Source organism: Mangifera indica, chromosome 11 (assembly GCF_011075055.1).
Source record: "Mangifera indica cultivar Alphonso chromosome 11, CATAS_Mindica_2.1, whole genome shotgun sequence".
In the NCBI taxonomy this organism is placed as follows: domain Eukaryota; kingdom Viridiplantae; phylum Streptophyta; class Magnoliopsida; order Sapindales; family Anacardiaceae; genus Mangifera; species Mangifera indica.
Genome location: NC_058147.1, coordinates 8904987 through 8924184, shown reverse-complemented (window position 1 = coordinate 8924184; position 19198 = coordinate 8904987). Strand labels below are relative to the sequence as shown.

The 19198-nt window shown below is 30.2% G+C and overlaps 1 long non-coding RNA gene across 5 annotated transcripts; it reads right to left on the bottom strand.

Moving 5' to 3' along the window:
* Nucleotides 1-6634: 6634 nt before the first annotated feature.
* Nucleotides 6635-9115, bottom strand: LOC123229242. 5 transcript variants are annotated; one of them, XR_006504829.1, is made up of 5 exons: nucleotides 8976-9115; nucleotides 8817-8885; nucleotides 7876-7981; nucleotides 7687-7794; nucleotides 6635-7102 (listed from the first exon to the last, which is right to left on the bottom strand). It is a non-coding gene; the product is annotated as an uncharacterized LOC123229242 (long non-coding RNA). The 5 variants fall into 5 exon arrangements; XR_006504828.1 differs by having other exon boundaries at nucleotides 7687-7811; nucleotides 7922-7981; XR_006504826.1 differs by having other exon boundaries at nucleotides 7922-7981.
* Nucleotides 9116-19198: the final 10083 nt, after the last annotated feature.

Here is a 19198-nt window from a genome sequence, read left to right as displayed (position 1 = left end):
GGTAACACAATAATATAAGTAAGAGTATGAGATTGACTACAATGAAACATTTGCTCCAATTGCCAAAATGACCATTGTTCATACTCTTATTGTTGTAGCATCATACAGGGGATGGCCCCTATATCAATTAGATGTGAAAAATGCTTTCTTGCATGGAAACTTGAAAGAAACAGTTTATATGGGTGCCCTTTTGGTTATTTGCTTGCTAATCTTAATATGGTCTATAAACTTTGCAAATCCTTTTATAGCCTTAAACAGGTGCCTCAATCATCGTTTTAGAAGCTTCAGTCCACCATTCTTTCAGTGGGCTATCAATAGAGTTTTAATGATCACTTACTTTTCATTTGTTCTTCTCATGCTAGCAGTGTTATCTTGGTTCTTCATGTGGATGATATGATCATCACGGGTAATAATCATAAAGGTATTATAGAGTTCAAGAAGTTTCTTAAAGATTCTTTTCATATGAAAGGTCCTGTCACTCTTACTTACTTTATTGAATTAGAGGTATCCTATTCTTCTAGTGGTATACTCCTTACTCAGCGCAAGTACATTAAAGACTTACTTAAACTAGCCAATCTCACTAATAATAAAATTTGTTTTGTTCTAGTGAAACAAAATATGAAATTAAAGGGAGATGATGGTGCACCTATCTTAGATCCTACTTTGTACATATGCTTTGTGTACTACAAGAAGTAAAAAAATAAATGTATTTAGTGGCTTTTTTTTTGTTGGTATTTGATGAAATGCTACTGAAAATCATGAGATGTCAAAAAATTAATGACGTATTGTGATATTTTAAATAATTGATATTATAAAAATATTTAGTGGTATTTCTTTTATAGTATTTAATTAAAAGCCATTAAAAGTGACATGTAGTCAAACAATTAGTTTCCTTCAATGTTTTAAAAACTAAGAGGTAAAATCGTTATTTTATCAATAATATTAAAAAAATATAAAATTCATTATATTTTCCTTTAACGTTTTAAAACTAACAATTTCACCTCTCCTTAAAGTTTTCTAACATTCAAAAGTAACATTTTTTTCTTGACGCTCTCTGGCCATCGATGACGACACTTAAACCTACCATCTTCAGTCTCCGGTGTAAGAAGATACGTCTTTGTTGATTTCATATGAATTGACAAAGTCGACAAAGATGCATCTTCATCATATCTTCTAGAATTGTCAGAGAGATGAAGGGTGGTTAGAGATTTATGGGTTGAAGTGTTGTCTTCGGTGGCCGAAGAGTGTCTAAAAAATAAACCTTAGGTTTTGGGGGGGTAGGGAGGGAGGGGAGGGGAATGCTACTTTTGAAAGTTAAAAAACTTTAGACAGAGATGAAGTTGTTAGTTTTTAAAACTTTGGGGAGGGGGGAATATAATGAATTTTATATATTTGTAATATTATTGGTAAAATAACGATTTTATCCTTTCCTCTAATAGAAAATTTTAATAGTAGTTAGCCAATGAGTGAGGCTTTGGGTTTTTCAAATCTGATGGGTGCAATTTTGGGAATATATCAAAACTTGGGTGAGAAATAGTCCTTTGGCCTTATAATAATTGACACTAAAAAAATATTTAATGACATTTTTTAATGGCATTGATATTAAAAGCCACTCAAAAATATGGGAAGTAAAAAAGTTTAATATATTCTATGACATTTATTATAATTGACACTATAGTATTATTTGGTGACATTTTTATTATGACATTTATATTAAAAGCCACTACAAATCATAAGAAGTTTAAAAAAATTAAAAATTTATAGTGGCATTTATAATAATTGACGTAACAAATATATTTAAGGGCATATTTGTTATGGTATTTATGGTGAAAGCCACTAAAAATTATGGAAAGTAAAATAAATTTAAAATGTTTTGTGACATTTATAATAATTGTCACTATAAGAAATGTTATAGGTGATCATTTTCTAACTTTTATTAGACCAAACAGTTCTTGTTATTGGGTCGTATCTGTATCGTGTCAATTCAGGTTTTAAGTTATAAACCTTTAATCCTCACTTAACTTAAAATAGAATTATATCAAAATTTTCTCCCCTTAATCTAATATGAACTATATTTGAGTTGACTTGATACAATCTAATATGACATGAAATTTTCTAATGTTTTCACTCTTATAAGGGGTGAGTTCTTCTATCTGAAGTAAACATGAAATTGATAAAAGGGGAAGTAGCCATGAGATATGATATTGATATGATTGTATTCATTGATTAATTGTTTAATTCCTCTTTCGGTTTGTCAAGTGTAGTGTTTTGTTCGGTATTCATTATAGGGGTGAGTGGGTCTAGGTATTCTATGAAAATTTACAGAACTGGAATCCCTTGCCTATACATCCCTTGACTTGAGTTTGACTCTAATGAAAAATAGTTTGACTCAAGTTTGTTGAGCCAAAATTAAATGTAGCTCAAGTTTGTGACTCGATTCGATTCAAATTTAATATTCTAACTGATGGTTCGAACTCGTGGTTTGAGTTTGTCCCTCATACAAAATGATTTTCTTTTACTTAAATAATATACAAAATCATTGATTTATGTTGAACCGAACCATGACTTTAAACTATGAATTTAAGCTAATTCAAAACACAAATTTAAACCAAATCAAACAAAATGATTTTCTTTTACTCAAATAATATACAAAATCATTGATTTATGTTGAACCGAACCATGACTTTAAACTATGAATTTAAGCTAATTCGAAACACAAATTTAAACCAAATCAAACAATGGATTCAAACTATTTGTTTGAACTATAAATTTAACTGAATCAAGCCAAACACCTTTTAACTCAAATTTAGCTTGGATTAAAAAATGAGCTATATGTTTTAGCTTGAATTCAAATCATATGAATTTGAGTCTAGTCAAACTGAGTTGAGCAAGATTCTAAGATTAATCTACTTGGTTTAGATCCAACCCTAAACCTAACCCAATTTTTTGTGTTGTATTTGGTTAACAAATCATATTAAAAATTATCAACTATATATTTTACCATTGATATTATTTTCCTTTCTATGAAATTTTAGTGGGAAAATTTCAATTTAGTTAAAAAAATGGTTTTAATGAACTTTATTTTGAAAGACTTTTTTAAAATTTTCCTAAAAATTTTGCATATTCCTTAATTAAAATTTCCTAAGATAAATCTTATTAATTAATTGATAAATCCAATCTTATCGACATTACTTTTTTTCTTTTTATGCCCAATATTTTTCTTTGCGGCCTATCTTCTTTTTACCGCCTGATCTTTCTTCTGTGCCTTTTTTTTTTCTGTCACATTCATCTCTCAACATGGGGTTTGATACTGATTGCTGTGAATTTTTCACTCTCATTGTCTTTGCAATTTTCATATGGGGGTAAACTTGTAAGTTTCCTATACATCTTTCATTATGCAATCTAAAACTCTGCTTAAGTTTCCACCTGTTCATTTGTAGAGGTACAATTGTTTTAGGAAGTCTGGTCATTCTTTTTCACTTAGTTGGATCTTTTTGCTTTTGATATGCTCAATAGATTTATGTCTATAACCACATTTTATGTTTAAGTTTTTACCTTTCTGGAAGTGGGAGAAGAATCTCAGTTTTCAATTATAATTAAGTGAATACAACATGTATTGGATAGAATTTAATGGTGTATTGGATTTGTTTAGAGATTTTTGCTGCTGAAACACAAAGCCATACGCAAATTATTACATTTTCATTTGGTTTTGCAGTCTAATTTGTCTCAGAAATTTTGGCTCAAAATTGATTGCAATTACCAGTTTTTTTTTTTTTTTTCACTTAGTGTGATCTTTGGATGTTCATAGCCGTGCTGATGTTCGTATATTAACCTATCTGGAATAAGAAGAAGAAGCTCAGTTTTAAAATACAAATACATACATAGGCAGAATGTAAAGCGAGGTGAAACTGTAATAATGTAATTCCATCGAGAAAAGGTGTAGTAGAGTTTTCTCAGATTATTGCTGTTGAAACACAATGCGTTTAGCATTTTACACACAAAAAGTTTATAGAGAAACATTATATCTTACCTAAACCACACTAGTCTTCTTATATAAACTTTGAAGTGATATCTGTTAATTTGTTTATAATTGATAAAGTGCTTATAATTGAACACCGTTGAATGAATAAAGATTAATCGCACAATTTATAGTCATTGAAGATATTTATTCTGATCAACTGCACAATTTGACCGTCAACCTGAGTTGTTAGAACGATGATATTTTTCCTCTCCATGATGCTAGAATATAGATTATTAGTCAAATAACAATTTGATGTTGCCACATAGTATATTTATGGATCTACCTATCAGTGAATGACAAGCCTGAAATGTTGTTTACGAATTCTTGTGTTTTTGACTAATCCAGTGTTAAACTGCACTAAGAAAAAGTAAATAACTGCATGATTTGTCCAGGTTTAATTTTGTTTGTATGTGCCTGAACTACAAAGCTGTGCAATTATAGCAGTAATGTGTTATGGTTCTTTAGTTCCTGCTCCATATGATTGTGTTTTGGATACGATTCGGTGTTCAAAACTTGCAACTATTTATACATATTATGAGCTTCTGTTGCTTTGGATCATTTAAGCTTTAATTACTGTTGTGATGAATCCAATCTGAACTGCAGGGAGGTTGAGGGTCTCAAGAAGCATTTCACACGTCCTCGAGAGGTTCATGTTCAAGTCACCCACTCGATGCCTCCCCAAAAGAGTTTTGATATATAACCAAATAAATTTAAAAAATTTATAATTTTAATTAAATTTTGACCTATAAAATTATATAAAAATATGAATGTAAGATGAGACTATGTCTGATTGGTTACATTTATATCTGCTTTGACATATATTGTGTTGAACTTACAATGCTATCGTGAATTTAAGTTTTAATTTTGGTAGTTTGAATTATGTTATAGTTATAATTAATATTGACTTGTTTGATCTTGTTTGCTTTGAGATTATTTTATATGCATTGTTCTTCTAGTTACTAGTTTTGCAATCAAATTTTTTATCTTTGAAAAGTGTATTGTAGGTAACAATGACAAGAATAACAGGTTTGCGGAAAATTATCGTTGGTGATCAATCACAAGAACAAATGCTACTAGTCTAATATTCTCCAGTAGATCATTAAAACTTATCACAAGGTTAGGTGCTCCCTACTAGACCTAATACTGTATATGAGAGTCGTTTGGTAGTGTGGAAGAGACTGCAAGCAACACATCAGGTATATTATCATGGTAGATTCACTGACATTGATTTAATCTTATTAACTATTAATATGATCATAATTTGTGCATATTTTACTTATTTTTAAGATTTTGCTCAATCGAAAAGAGTGCAAGGTCCTATTTTGCTAGCTGATATTTGGAATCTACCTGAAGGGGAAAAAATTCTCGTGCAATTTAATAATCAAGGGCAAGTAATTAAAAATGAAGCTTGTGTGCTTGCCAGCTTCTTGACATAACCCCGCTTCATATTCTAAATTGGAGGAAATGTCCAAGGATAGAGAAAGAAAAATTGCTTGCATTTATTTAGGTGCTAAAATCTAAACCTTTTTTTTTTAATCATATTATTTATTATTCCAAAACTTATAATCATATTATTTATTATTGCATTATATCTGAAAATATCTAAACCTTTTTTTTTTTTTTTAAATACAAAGTTTTCAATCCCCCAAACAGGTGAAAAGTGGGTGCTAAAATCTCAGGGGAAGAAGTGGAAGGACTGCAAATGTGAGCTTAAATCTGAGTACTTTGAGATGCACATAAATATGGAAGGGCTTTTAAACAATATATCTGAGCTAATACCAAGAGATCACTAGATAAAATTGTATTTCTCTCTTATTCACAATTATCTCAATGGTACATAATTTATATATGTTCTAAATCCTAAATAAAGTAACAAAAATTAAAATAATTAATATATAAAATTACATAATAGGAAAACATATATTTAGAATAGATATTAATATAGGAAATAATATATTTGAAATATATTCAAATATATTCTATTATATTTAAAATATATGCTAACTAAAATAAATAATTTAAAGGAAACAAATAAATGAGATCACACCAAATCTGGATGAGATCACACTAAATATGAACTATAGGTAACAAAATCCTAGAATTATTTCATACTTCCCCTCAAGTTGGGTTATAAATGTTTATTAAACCCAACTTTCAACTTAATTATTTGAAGTTGATGCATGACAGTGGCTTCATCATAATGTCAACAATCTAATGGCACATCGGTGTGTAGGACAAAGTGATCAAATTTGACTCAATCTTCTCCTTGATGAAATGGTGGTCTATCTCGATATGTTTGGTATGATAATGATGTACAAGATTCCTAGCAATGTTTATTGCTACTTGCTTATCGCAAAGAATGCTCATGGAGTTTCCACATGGTAGTTTCAATCCAGCAAGTAATTGATTTAGCTAAATAACCTTATAGATGTTTAGGGTCATAGCTCTAAATTTAGCTTCTGCACTACTCCTTGCTACTACCGATTGCTTCTTACTCCACTAAGTCACTAAGTTCCCCCAAATATAAGAGTAGTATCCACTTGTTGACCTTTAATTTCTACAACATGCAATTAAATTTACTTTAGACCAAACTCATGTGTATGCTTCATGAAATGCCCGTAGAATCTAAAACCTAAGCTCTGATACCAAGTTGATAGGAACCATCCCAACTCTCTAACCCCATAACACCCAACGCTCTTATGGGATTTAGGAGATCAAGATGCATCCTGTAAAATTTTTAAATATTCTGCTACACACATAACTATAACACTTAATTTTTTTTTTTTTACATCATGTCTAGGCCTCTAGCCTTACCATAATTATACAACAAAATAACAACCTAATTTCAAATTAAAACACAAAATAAGCTTTTACTTAGGCCTCCAACCTTATCACATGCATAACAAAAATTTTACATCTTGATTTCCATTCAAAATCATGAAAATAGTTTAACTAGGCCTTCGACCTTCAACGTTTCCTAAGTTTCTCAAAGAAAACTCAAATATATGTATGCAAATTGGGACACCTACTGAAGATGTTATATTGTGCACAACCTTGGGCAAGTCATTGCTCGACACAGTCCTGGAGGGCAAAATTTTATAAAGGTGAGCTAAAAGCTCAGTGAATGGACAGTTTATAAAACATTGTTGCATATGACATATATATCAATAAAAAAATGCAAGAGTTTATAATATATTAACTCCTTCGAAGATATTTAATTTCTAAGGAAATAATTTGAAACATCACCACTAAAATAAAATCATTTATTGCTAATAATTAAGATTAATCAAGAATACCGCACTTGAACTAATTATTGCAATTCTTATTGAATGAACACACAACCTCCCAAAATATTTCAAAAGTTGCATTTACCAATAAACAAAATTCATGACCACATGCAAATATATTTTTCTTTATATGGTAACACACTTATGGCAACGAGGTTGCCAACAATTCCTATGCATACTTAATATTCTGAATAAATTTAAAGGAACACACATTGCATGAGTGATAAAATTATTCTTAGGAAATATCATCTTTAAAAAGAAAATTTGATTGTCAGAAAATCATATTTTTATTTTCTTTATTTATTTCTGAACCTCTCACCAATCAATAGCTTAAGTTGTACATCACTACTAATATTCTCAAGGAGAAATCTGTCATACCCGATAGATGTCCCCAACACAGGCAAAGCGAGAAAAAACTATCATATCTGACATGCTGAATCTTGCTTGGGTAGAGCAATTGAAATTTGTCATGCCTAGGGTAAAATACTACACAGGCAGAGCAACTGAAAATCTGTCATATCTGGCATAAAATATTGCACATACAGAGCAACTAAAAATCTGTCATACCTAGCATAAAATACTGCACAGGCAGAACAACTAACATCTGTCATACCTGACGTGAAATATTACGTAGGCAGAGCAACTGAAAATCTGTCATACTTGATATAAAATACTGCATAGGCAGAGCAACTACTCACTAGATATGTAACAACATAACTCTCTTAATACCATATTCATAATTTAACAACTCAATAATAAAATCTTAGAATAATCATCATCAGGTAACCACGACCTCGCTATACTAAATTAGCTATATTCAATTCTACATCCCACTACAATACCAATTTGGTAGCATTCAACAATATAGTCATATCCATCACTGAATTAAGGTTTCTTTAACTCTATCGTTATACACCCATTAATAAATAAATTATTTAGCAACTTTAGTCATCCATAAACTGGATTTAAATCACCTTCAACTCTACATGCTCATAAACATCAATTCAAATAACATTTAGCCATTTTAAGCCCCCCATAGAACTGTATTTAAATATCTTTCAGTTCTACAGCTACATACAATGTCAAGTCAATTAACATTAAAAAAATTTCAGTCACCTGTAGAACTGAATTAAATACTTTCAACTTTAAAACTACACAAACATTAAATCAATTAACATTCAACAAATCTCAATCACCCGTAGAACTACTTAAATGCCTTTCAACTCTACAGCTACTCAACATCAATAATTAAATATTCAAAATTTCAGCCAACCATTTTTGAACTAATTGACTTTTGCTCACAGCCACACATATAGCTTCAATTAATTTAACATTCAAATTTACAATAATACACAACATTGAATTTAAGTTGCCTTTACAGTTACCTAAAATCAAAATCAACAACATGCATAATAAAATTCATAATACCATTTATCAAGGATTGAAAACAAAAACATAAGTTTGCATAATTTAAAAAAAATATAGTTCAAGGTTTGTTTCCCACTCACCATTTGAGTAGACCCAAAACTAATGCTGGAAATCCTTTACGAATCTTCCTCTATCTTCACCTATTCATACTAATTTGAAGCAACATAGTTAAAATTTGGAAATCCCCAATTTGAATAGTGATTTCAAACCCTAGAGTTTATTAGATAAAAATTTGATACCTTATCCTTATTTTCCTATCAATTTCCTCTTCTCCTTCTTCTTCTTTCTTTTTCTTTCCCTTTTTTTTTTTCTCTTTTTCCTTCTCCTTTTTTTTCTTCTCTCCTTTTCTCTCTTTTCTCTCTTCTCTTCTGCGCTTTTTGTTTTCCTCGTAGAAGAAGAAGAAAGCTTAATGGTTTATTTAATAAGTTAAAGGAAAAAATTCTTTAAACCCTATACTTACACAATATTCACGAAACCCATAAGTCTTCAGAAATTACTATTTTCGTCTAGACCTTCCTAATAAGCAACTTTTACCCCCATTAACAAATGTTTTGGGTATTTCAAAAACTAAAAGGAAACCCATCTTGTTTTGACCCTTTTTGTGTTTCTTTTTTGTTCCGAGGTAGCCTTGATTCCTTCTTATGTGATTTTATGCTGGATCTCCTCACTATTTATGGTAAGATTAAAGCGACTTTTGGAGGGGAAAAGATTGGTGGCTCAGATTAATGCAGTAGTGAAGGTTGGAAAAGCTTTCTTTTGTACTCCATATGCAATTTTCTCATTTAACATTTGACATATTCACAAATGATAAACATGATGAAAAATAAATGGACAATTTGATCTCTGTTTATCCGAAATACAAAACTATCTTGTCATAGTTTTCTTGTTAAATTTACTTTTAACCTGTTTTGATCACTGTCCCATAAAAAAAAAAATGAAAACTTACAAGAAAAACTTGAAATTTTTTAGAAAATTTCAAATTTACTAAAACAATCTTAAAATCATATTAAACTCATAAAAATTTTTGAAGAAAAAGTTAATAACAATTTTGAAAAAATAAACCAATTTAAAAAATTTCTCCATTTTGTATTGTATTAAATTTTCTTCTGTTTAAGATAATTTTATTGAATTTTTTAAGTTATAGTGTTTTGAAAGAATTTAGATATATTTCTTAATTTAGCAAAAACTTATCTTTAGGGTAATTTAGTTATTGTATATGTCAAATTTGATTAAATATTACTTTTCACGCAAAAAAAAAAAAAAGTATTATAAAGGGATGTTAGATAATTCAAATCATTTAAAAAATATTTAGGGGTGTTCAAAACAAATTAATCAAATTGATATGATATTATTTTGAACTGAGTTTTTGGTTTGGAAAACATCATAAATAAAAACTGAATCGATTTAAAGATTAACCATTTTTTAACCAAAATGAAAATAACAATAAAACTATACGTACATGATTTAGATAGATAGGTGATGTGTTATTATATGAATGGATGATTTTAAATTAAAGATCAAACAACAGAAAATTATATGATAACACATCATTGTATACTAAAATTATATACTAAAAATGTGTACATATAACTTTGTTTATTATTTTGCTTAATTATTTGAAAACAGGTTTCATATTTTAATTATGTTTTTGTTCAATTTTAAAAAAAAGATTTGTTTCAATTAATTAGTTTTCGAAAATAGAAAAATTGATAGCTAAATCAAAAAATTGATTTTATATATTTTTTTAATCGATATCTAAATTAGTTTTTCAAATAACCTTCCTTTTTTGGTTAAATTTTCAGTTTAAATATCGATTTGGTTCTGTTAGTAGATAATTTAAACACTCATCAGTTTCATATCTTGAAATACAACTTTGAGAGATTTTACATAGGGATGACCATGCCTTTTGTGCCAAACTAAAAGATCAGTTTTATTAAATTGAAGTACAATATTCAAATTGAAAAGACTAAATTATACAAGAAAATTAATTTGTCCAAATTATGAGAGAATTATTGAAAACAACATGTAAACTATCATTTGTGTTGCAAGAATGCCTCATCAACTACATTAAGCAAACATGGGCTGCTAACTTGTGATGAAGAATGAGATGTGCACAGGAAGTGGTCAAACTAAATATGTTATGTCTAACCAAAATTTTAGGAAGTTAGTGGTGTGTTAGTGGTTTTTTATTTATGGTTTGCTAATAGGAAGATCATGCCTTGTAATTGGTAATCATTATAGTTTTCTATTAAATTCCTTTTGTATTTAAGGAATATGTATTGAGTGAAGTGCGGGCAATATTTTAGTTTTATATTCTCATTGTTTCTTCGTACGAGCTTATTTTTTATGTTTCGTCTCTGTAAAACCAACAAAATTGGTATCAAAGCCAAACTTCTTGAAGGATCTACAAGTTGAGTGAACCAAAAAATACAATCAAAATCCCTCTACACAAAAACAACAAACGAAGTCCTTAATCAAATGGAGACAAAAAAGACATTCTCAGTTGAACCGCTAGTTTTTAATAGTGACAACTATCAAGCCTAGATTGTTAGAATGACAATTCATTTGGACGCTTTAGATATGTGGAAAGTAATAGAGGATCACTAAGAAGTTCCTGCAATACCAGCTAATCCAATAATTGCTCAGCTTAAAAGTCATAAGAAGAAAAGGACCAGAAAGTCAAAAGCAAGAGTTTGATTGTACTATGCAGTTTCAAGCACAGTATTAATTAGAATCATGAACCTACAATCAAGAAAAAAGATCTAGGAGTATCTCAAAAGGAAATACCAAGGTAATAAGAGGACAAAGAACATGCAGGTGCTAAATTTGATTAGAGAATTCGAGATGCAAAGAATGAAAGGTCAAAATTCATCAAAGGGTACTTTATCAAGTTGCCTAATATTGTGAACAAGGTGAGACTACTTGATAAGGATTTTTCTAATGAAAGAATTGTGCAAAAAATTCTAGTTACCTTACCTGAGAAACATGATGCTAAAATCTCTTCTTTAGAAAAGTCAAAAGATCTGTCAAGCATTTCCTTGGCAAAGTTAATGAATGTATTTCCTTGACAACAAAATTCTATAAAGGGGGCTTTTCAAGCAAAGGCACATAAATCAAGAGGAGGCAAAGAAAGGAGGAACATTAGAAAGCAAAACAACAATAGCCTGACGACAAATACAAGTAACAACAAAAGAAAGGATGAAACTTATCCACCTTGTTCACACTGCAAGAAGACCAATCATTTGTAAAAGAAATGTTAGTGGAGGGTTAATATTCAATGTAAAAAAAGTAGTTAGATTCGGCACATGGAAAAGATTTGCCAGTCATAGAAACATGAAAAGGAAGAAAATATCACTACTAAACAATATCAAAAAGAGCAGTTGTTTGTTACAACATGTTTTGTAACAAAAAAACAATTTTAGTGACTTTTGGCTTACTAATAGTGGTTGCACAAACCACAAGACAAATGATCAAGAGCTTTTTAAAGAACTTGATAATGCTAACATTTCCAAAGTTAGGATTGGAATTGGTGAATACATCACAGTCAATGGCAAAAGAATAATGGCTATATAGAGCCTAATAGGTTTAAAATACATTACTAATGTGTTATATGTGCCTGACATTGATCAAAACCTACTTAGTGATAGACAATTGCTTGAGAAGGGCTTCAAATTATTATTTGAAGATAGATTGTGCATGATCAAAGATGCAAAAGGCATAAATATTTAAGATAAAAATGAGAGGAAAAAACTTTGCTCTAAATCTAATGAGGAGTAGATAATCTCTCCATGTAACATAATCAATGCAAAATTATGTCATAAGAGACTTAGGCATCTCTATCAGGCTGGATTTTTTTATATGCAAAAACATGATATAGTGAAAGAAGTGCCACTGTTGAAAGAAAGGGTGGTAGATTATGTAGCTTATCGGTATGACAAACAAGTTAGAAGTCTTTTCCCTCAAATTGCATATAAAGCAACACACAACCTTCAACTGGTTCACACAAATGTTGGATGACTTTAGAAAACATCATCTTTAAATGTCAGTAAGTGTTATATTGTATTCATTGATGATTATACCAAATTTTGTTGGATTCGTTTTCTCAAATTCAAATATAAGGTTGTTGGCATATTTTGAAAATTTAAAGTATCGGTGGAGAATCAAAGTGGTTACAAAATGTAGTGTATAAGGTTAAATAATATAAAGGAATACATTTCTAACAGGTTTAACAAATTTGGTGAAGAAGTAATTTACAACACCCTATACTCTATAGCAGAATGAAGTAAGTGAAAGGAAAAACATAACTATAATAAAGATGACAAGGTGTATATTGTATAAAAAGGAGTTGCCAAAGAAATTGTGGGTAGAAGCTACAAACATAGCAGTTTTTCTGCTAAACAAATTACCAACCAAAGTTATGCAAAAAAAAAAAAAAAAACCTATTTGGAGCATGGTTTGGTTATAAACTAGACTTGCAGCATCTAAGAACCTTTGGTTGCCTATGTTTTCCTTATGTATCACAAGCAAAAAAAGGCAAACTAGATAAGAAGATAGAACTAGGAGTTTTTATTGGATATAGTAGCTCATCTAAGGCTTATAGAATTTTCCAACCATAAAATGGACAAATTCTTATGAGCAAAGATGTTAAGTTCATGGAAGATAGACAATAGAATTAGAAGGAGTTAGAAAAGGAGTAGCAGTTAGAGTTTCAGTAAAATCTTGGGGATGACATAGATGAAGTACCAATCAGAGGTACAAAGCCATTGTCTGATATTTATGAAAGGCATAACGTTGTTATTTTTGAGCCTGCAGAGTTTAGAATGGCAAAAAACGATGACAAGTGGATTGAAGCAATGAAAGATCAAATCAAAATGACTGAAAAAAATGACACTTAGGAGCTAGTAAACAAACCTCAACATAAAAAACCTATAGGTGTCAAATAGGTTTACAAAATCAAACTTATTACAAATGGTTCTGTAACAAATATAAAGCCAGACTAGTTGTGAAAAGGTATGCTTAAGTGTTAAGAGTAGATTTCTTTGAGACTTTTGCTCTAATAACACAACGTAATACAATTAGAATGCTACTTGCCTTGGCAGAACAAGAGGGATGGAAAGTTTACCAACTAGATGTAAAATCTACACTTAGAGGAGATCTTTGTAGAGTAGTCAAAAGGTTTCCAAGTCAAAAGACCAGAAGAAAAGGTCTACTTGTTAAAAAAAGGCCTTGTAGGCTTTAAACAGGCTCTTAGGGCCTAATACAACAGGATTAAAGAACACATGCTAGGTCTTGGCCTTGTTAAAAGCCTAAGTGAAACTATGTTGTATTTAAAAGAAACTTATGTTAATTTGATCATAGTTTCTATTTATGTGTAACACCTCTTCTAAAAGTACTACCTTTCAAAAGAAGATATCATATTGCCTAATCGAGCATACATTTATTTCAAAAACATTTAATAAATCTCATAAAATCTTTAAATAAAACTTTATTTATTAAACATTACAAAATTATTGAAATACCCTTATCAAAGTTAAAAGTGTACAAAAAATGTCATAACTCAAAACATAAACTAAGGGATCATAATATATGTAGTCAAACACGAATAAAGCCATAATAAAACAAAAACTGATAAAAATGAAATGACGAAAATGCCATCACAACTCTATGCATGCTGACCATTGTTTCGTCCTACAAACATTGCTAACTTTTTCTTAATCTCCCAAATGCCCTTAATCATGACCCATACTATCTCTATCATCCAAAGTTGACATTAAACTCTGATAAAGATAATGGTGGGTCTTATTTGTCAATTTTGTGCTCAAACTGTACTCTAGAGAATGTCTAGGCACATATCTTAACTCTCAGGTCAAACTATATCCTGCTCAGTCTTTAAGGAACCACTCCTAGATCTGTATTTGGCATGACCATAACTTTACTCGATAAAAGCATTTATATTTGGAAGCTAAACTAAAACTATATAGTAGGTTAATTAGTTCAAATCGAATACAAGGATTCAATATCTTAGTCATGTGAGCTATCTCTTTGTTTTGCTACATTTATCTTATTCTCAATTAGGTTTTACTATAAGCAATTACTTTATTGTAGGTATGGTATCTTACTGTGAATAGTGTAAGAAATGTGTATTCACGGTACCCCCTCGTAAAGATCTTATGATGTCTTGTATGCATATATCTTGAGCTTTAACTCAACTCGACTCATTTTCACTTCCATTTAAATGTACATCTCGTGTCTTATTTAAACTTATTTCTTAGGCACGTAGGGTACTATTGTATGCTCAAAATCTTTGTATTAGCTCTCGAGACGACCCATATAACCTTATTCTAATTCCTCTTATCTTTTCTTTATTCTACTTTAAACACATAGATGTGTGTTGTTTAACACACGAAGGTGTGTCCTCCTATCACTCACATAAGGCTAACCTCTTTATGGTCTTTTCTTGCATGGCATTTTCCTTATACACATGAGGGTATGCCTTAGACACATGGGTGTGTGCCACTTTAGATATTTATTACAGTTTCCTTTCTAAAATCGTATTAATCGTGCCATTTTACAAGCGTATTTTGGTCATTTCACCCTCACACATGATCGTGCTAAAGCTACACACATTTAGTCCACGTGTCCTAGTTGACTGCTCATCAATCAATGACATCTAACAGTCATCGATTCATTGGATGATTTGATTTAAATTATGGGTGTTGTACACCCAGGCTTGTATCCCATACAACACAAATTCAAGGTTGGATTCTACGCACTCTATTAGTAATTCTCCAAACTTAACACTAAAACAACATTTATACTACTTCACATGGTTACTTGGATATCAAATATCACCTAAATCATCTCAAATTTACTTTTTCACACACATACATAAATTAATAAACAAGCACATAACTAGAAATTAAACACTTCCCTCCTTTGTAGAGACTAACAAAATAAGAAACATTATGCCAATAGTTATTCTAAGAGTCATACATACTTCATAATCTCATCCAGTAGTCTAAACATACCTAGAGTCCCATCACGTATCAATAAACATCGTCATGTATCAAACTTTTTCAATACATATACATAACAATGAATAGCATTCTTATTAAATAACTTGATTAATTCCATGGCAAATATCATCAACAAGGCTCATAAAAACAATAGCAAAATCTCAATCAAAGACATAAGACAACAAGCCCTACTTACCTTAAATTTATAGATATCAAGATACACGAACAAGTCTTCTTCTCTCTAGCTTAACTCTCACCACAACATCAGAATCCGACTACCTTAACTGCCATATGAAAACTGGATGATTAGCCTCACAAACTCTTTTTCTCTAGAAATTTCATGCATTTAAGGCTAGGAATAACCACAAGAAATTTGCCTTTTTAAAAACTGAAACCTTGTACAACACACATGAGCACATGGTTATGTGTCATTACATTTGAAAATTATGCAAAAACCATCTTTACAAGGTGACGTGACAATGACAAATGGGTATGAACTCTTTATACAAGATTGTGTGTTATTCAAAACTTATACTTTAACTTTTAAATCCACATAATATCAAATATAAACATAGGAAAAGACCATTATGCCCTTGAGATATACTTATAGGTGTTACAATTCCTCCCTCTTAATGAAATTCCATCCTCAAAATTCACCAAAAATAGTTCAAGATGTTTTTCTCACATTATTTGCTTCATCTCTTAAATAGCCTTCTCAACCTTGTGATTCTTTCAAAGTACCTTGACCAAGGAAATTTGATGGTTCCTCAGTTGCTTGATCTTTCTATCTAAGATTTGAACCGATTTATCCTTATGACTCAAAGTCTCAAACAATTGAATCTCCTCAATCTTTAACATATGGGAGGGATCACCCATATACTAGCACAATGACAAAACATTGAACATCATATGAATACAGTATATGCTTGTTGGTAACATAAGTCTATAAGCTACTTTGTTAATTCGCTTCACAATCTAATATGGGCCAATATACCTAGGAGACAACTAATCCTTTCTCCTAAACCTCGTCATGTGCTCAAAACAGACTACTCTAATGAAAACTATATCACTCACGCGAAACTCTAGGTCTTGATGTCTCTGATTAGCATAACTCTTTAATCAATCCTGGACTTGTTTCATCCTTTATCTGATCAGCTAGGCATCCTCAATCATTTTTTGAGTTAATACCTATCCAAGAGACTAAATCAATGCATCTCTCTTACCCAACTCTTCCTAGTGTAAAGGATAACAACACCTTATATCATAAAGTCCTTTATAAGATGTCATGTGAATTATCGCTTGATAACTATTATTATAGGTAAACTTCACAAAAAGTGAAAAATCCCAAATGGCTAATAATTTTAGAGAAGGGTTAATAGGATTATCTAAAACTTTTAACCAATTCCTTAAGCAAATATATAATCAGTCACAACCAAACAAATAAATTCAACAAGATATTTAAGCAAATCCAATAACCAACAAACTCAAGTAATTAATTATCAATAATATTCAACAAATTGTCAAAACATATAACACAAATATAAAGCATAAAGTAAAAAGATTAGGAAAAGAAAATGCTTAAGATTTATAATGGTTCAGAGCTTTCTCCTCTAAGTCTCCTATGTCCACTTCTTCAAGCAATCCGTTTGAAGTTTCACTCATAAAGATAACATTTTTACAATAGTTTTCTAGGATTTCACTCACGTACACTAGTTCTCTGAGATTGCGCTCAACTTAATAGTTAATTGGGACTTTGCCCACCACAATAGTTATTTGAGATTTCATCCAAATGTTTAAATATAGAAAATAATGTTTGTGAATGCCTCTACAAGGCTGATACAAGAAAATAAGCATAAATGTATCTATCAAGAATTTGAGTTATAAGATTGTGAGTGAAATTAGAGAAGAAATGAGTTTAAACTTTTTACATTATAGTCTCTAACTTATTCCCTATCAAAGTGTCTTTAATTTACTGTCTTGAATGCCTGAAATAGCTTATATAACTGTTTGTTGGGAGAATAGGTTTGTTAAGCATTAAAACCAATAATTTCTACAAAAATCTACGAGACACACAAACATGTGTCCTTTAATCTTTCGCTTTTCACACTTGTCCAATCTTTGATCAAAACTCCCAATGAAGGAATTTTCAAATGCGCCACTTGAAGGACAAGCATCCCTATTTTTGAGATGGGTATCCTACCTTGCACTTTCAAAATTCCAAAATGTTTCAGTCATGAAACGATGGGCAAAAGACAAGCAGAATGACGAATATCCTTGATACATAGACGTGTGTTTTAAGGCACATGGGTGTATATTTTGTTTGACCATGTTGACTTTACCTAAAATTGCATGGATAGGATACACGACCAATTTCCCTTGTGTGTTGGCTCGATATACAGGCGTGTGGTCATGATGTACAAGCGTGTATGTCTTTTTCTACATTTTTTAATTTGTGTCCACTTTTTAATGTTTATCATACATTCCTTGGACAAAGATAGATATTTAAACTTGTGTTTTTAGCATCATCAAAACACCTAGGGTTCAATAATGTCCCTTTTTAAGTTTGAATAAAAAATATGTAATTAAAAATACTCCCCCTAACATTATCATAAATTTGCACATTTTGCTCAAGCTTGAAAAATGTAATATCAAATTTAATTTTAACAAATATTCAATTAATATCTTCCTCATTTTGACATTAATCAAAAAGTAATAATAAATTTAAACTTTAAGAAAATACAATTTATTTGACATTTAACTTTAAAAAAAAAAATCAATTTCAATTAATCCATTTCATTTGCTCTTTTTATCATCAATTTAGAAGGACCAACTCATAAACCCATTTCTTTTCATAAACCATTTAAAAAAAAAAAGTTTTCAAAATCCAAACTCATGTCATCAACGAACTGAACAATAATTCATTATCATGTAAAACAAACAAATCTCTCTCCCATAGTCTATAACTATATGTTCCCCCTTACTTTAACACATTTTAACAAACATAATTACCAAGTTTTGGTGGTAAAGTTCATTTGGTAAGATTTTGGAAAAATTTTGGCATGGTGTCCCTTATATTTTGATAAATCCTTTTTTCAAACAACAAAAAAATGCAATTCAATATGATTCATTCAATCAACCAAACTTCTTTCCAAACACCAAACTTCCATTCATCTCAAACAATCAACTTAATTTCAATCCACAAATATCACATCAAGTTCATCAATTCAATTTCAAGATAATCAACATAAACAAAAGACATTAATATCAATTGATCAAGAGAGAATCATGAGGAGATATTATCCATTTACCCTTATATCTATCCATCAAACATGCAATATTCAAATAACACATATCCAAAATATAAACATAATCAGTTCATCACAACTCAGTATTTAAAATTATGATTCCAAAAGCTATTTAATTAATTGTCATCAATAAATATAAAT